Genomic DNA, 3753 nt, shown 5'->3' with positions numbered 1-3753 from the left:
TATATTCTCAACTTATATCTACGTTTTTGCAATATATCAACGCCCATCCTGCAAATGTGCCTTTAAAGAGGGTACTATAAAAACTACATTCCACATCTCGTGAAGGCACAGACGGTGTTGTGTCCGTAACTTCTGTTGAATGAAGACTATTCTGCACCAGTCTTACTTATCTTACTTACGACACTCATCCAAGTGCACAAGATCTCTCTAGATCCGTGCGTGTCGAGGTGGCTAGCAACCTTTATCGGCATATAGTAGATGGTAAGGTATGGGATTGGTAAGCAGGGCACGTGGGCTGCTGGAAACTGCTGACTCCATTTGCGGATACCAAAATTTATTTTCACCACGTTAATTAAAACAGAGCACAGGCAACAACAAAGTTATGTATTAGAATTTGCAGATAACAGCGATCTAAACCAATTACACTCCTGGAAATGGAAAAAAGAACACATTGACACCGGTGTGTCAGACCCACCATACTTGCTCCGGACACTGCGAGAGGGCTGTAAAAGCAATGATCACACGCACGGCACAGCGGACACACCAGGAACCGCGGTGTTGGCCGTCGAATGGCGCTAGCTGCGCAGCATTTGTGCACCGCCGCCGTCAGTGTCAGCCAGTTTGCCGTGGCATACGGAGCTCCATCGCAGTCTTTAACACTGGTAGCATGCCGCGACAGCGTGGACGTGAACCGTATGTGCAGTTGACGGACTTTGAGCGAGGGCGTATAGTGGGCATGCGGGAGGCCGGGTGGACGTACCGCCGAATTGCTCAACACGTGGGGCGTGAGGTCTCCACAGTACATCGATGTTGTCGCCAGTGGTCGGCGGAAGGTGCACGTGCCCGTCGACCTGGGACCGGACCGCAGCGACGCACGGATGCACCGCCACTTCCCAGCAAATTAGGGACACTGTTGCTCCTGGGGTATCGGCGAGGACCATTCGCAACCGTCTCCATGAAGCTGGGCTACGGTCCCGCACACCGTTACGCCGTCTTCCGCTCACGCCCCAACATCGTGCAGCCCGCCTCCAGTGGTGTCGCGACAGGCGTGAATAGAGGGACGAATGGAGACGTGTCGTCTTCAGCGATGAGAGTCGCTTCTGCCTTGGTGCCAATGATGGTCGTATGCGTGTTTGGCGCCGTGCAGGTGAGCGCCACAATCAGGACTGCATACGACCGAGGCACACAGGGCCAACACCCGGCATCATGGTGTGGGGAGCGATCTCCTACACTGGCCGTACACCACTGGTGATCGTCGAGGGGACACTGAATAGTGCACGGTACATCCAAACCGTCATCGAACCCATCGTTCTACCATTCCTAGACCGGCAAGGGAACTTGCTGTTCCAACAGGACAATGCACGTCCGCATGTATCCCGTGCCACCCAACGTGCTCTAGAAGGTGTAAGTCAACTACCCTGGCCAGCAAGATCTCCGGATCTGTCCCCCATTGAGCATGTTTGGGACTGGATGAAGCGTCGTCTCACGCGGTCTGCACGTCCGGCACGAACGCTGGTCCAACTGAGGCGCCAGGTGGAAATGGCATGGCAAGCCGTTCCACAGGACTACATCCAGCATCTCTACGATCGTCTCCATGGGAGAATAGCAGCCTGCATTGCTGCGAAAGGTGGATATACACTGTACTAGTGCCGACATTGTGCATGCTCTGTTGCCTGTGTCCATGTGCCTGTGGTTCTGTCAGTGTGATCATGTGATGTATCTGACCCCAGGAATGTGTCAATAAAGTTTCCCCTTCCTGGGACAATGAATTCACGGTGTTCTTATTTCAATTTCCAGGAGTGTATTCAATTGTATAAAAGCAATGAGAATAATTAAAAAAATTTAAGAGAAAAACAGCCTTATGGCCCCAACTTCAAATTAATAAAGAAATTACTCAAATATAACTTGAACCATAACTACACATCTGAGCTCACTAGTCAATAATCAGACCATGTGAATATGAAAAACAATAATTTGTAAAAGCTAGTAGGTTTCAAAAAAGTACTCAAACAGCAAGATCTCATAAATACATGAATTAACTGTTACGGAAAGCATTCGGCAATATGGTGTTATGATAGCCTGAAAGGTCTACACAGCTATCAGCACATGCTCAACGTTTGGCGTTCACATCGGCCGCACGTCTGAATTCCGTGGTCAAAAGCTCAACTGACAACAGTCAGGAGGATATGCGCACACCAGTAACGGCTTCTAGAATACACAAACCCAGTATTAATACATAGTTCACTAAAATACTAAAACCAACAGCCAGGCACAGGGTAGCACCAAATGCAGGAAGAGATGTTAATTGTTATAGTGTGACAACCACAATTACTATTAAAGCAAAAGTTCAGTACACAGTCTCCAATGATGTGAAATTTCACTTGATAAATTTATAAACCACAACCAGTTCAAGATGATAATGACCAGACAATCCGCACACAACCGTAAATACCAAGGCACCGTTTGATGGTGGAAAATTGTTACTATTATAGTTGCCAACGAAAAGGAAGTTGGCAATTCCAATTTAAATTGGCGGCTGTAGTTTTATACAGAGAACAAACTTTAATCCATAAAACTGACAACTTAACATATTAACAACAATAATAAAAAAGGAATCGCCGAATATCAGCCTCACTTGTAAAGCAACAGAACCAGGGTACAGCGCAGTTACATGGACTTGCAATAACAAGTATACCGGACCCACGTCCAAGTGGTTTAAGGAATGACTATCGAAAATGAAAGTGGCTACATGGAGCAGTGGCATCCAAAAGTTCCACCACAAGTTGACTCACCATTTAAAGTTAGTCCAGGAGCTCGCCGTAAACATGCATGCCAGGGTAAACTCCAGCGCTGTCCTCAGGATTCAAGATAGACACGACTCTTAAATAGAGCCTATGTTGACCGGTGACTGCTTCCGAACTCCAGTTCCACCCACCATCAGATCCAGGCGCCGGAATGTCAACACCGTGCGTCTTCGCAGTTCACCAAGCGCCGACTGACTAGTCGCGATGCTCCGTGCGCTGTCTTCCCTCTCACTGCCTCCAAACGAATCAGCATCACTGCCCAAACCGAGTCTCTTCTCGCGAGCCGCGGCCGTCCTAAATAGAGGGCGCTAGCCAACCAGGACGCCGCAAAGCGCTTAAGTTCGATAGAGAAACTACTGTATCCTGCCAAGAGCATCACTGGAAGTCGCGGCTCAGTAGACATGACAGTATTGTGCTGATATAACAGACAGTTAAGAAGAAACGTGTGATTTGTGCATGATGGTGCTCCACATGGATGGAGTTTGAAACATTTAACGTAAATCAACTGTGGTATCAATTCTGGAGTAATATTCCAGTGTCTGTAGTCAATACCAAGACGGTACCGACAAGAGAGAAATGGTCAGTGTGGTGTCACCGCCAGACACCACACTTGCTAGGTGGTAGCTTTAAATCGGCCGCGGTCCATTAGTACATGTCGGACCCGCGTGTCGCCACTGACAGTGATCGCAGACCGAGCGCCACCACACGGCAGGTGTCGAGAGACGGACTAGCACTCGCCCCAGTTGTACGGACGACGTAGCTAGCGATGCACACTGACGAAGCCTCGCTCATTTGCAGAGCCGATAGTTAGAATAGCCTTCAGCTAAGTCAATGGCTACGACCTAGCAAGGCGCCATTAGCATTACATAGCTTGTATCTAAAGAGTCTCACTTGTATCATCAAGAGCGATGTACCACAAGGATGGATTAAAGTTAAGTATTCCAGGAGC

This window comes from Schistocerca nitens, chromosome 7 (genome assembly GCF_023898315.1).
Source record: "Schistocerca nitens isolate TAMUIC-IGC-003100 chromosome 7, iqSchNite1.1, whole genome shotgun sequence".
NCBI lineage: Eukaryota > Metazoa > Arthropoda > Insecta > Orthoptera > Acrididae > Schistocerca > Schistocerca nitens.
This window is presented reverse-complemented; position numbering follows the sequence as displayed.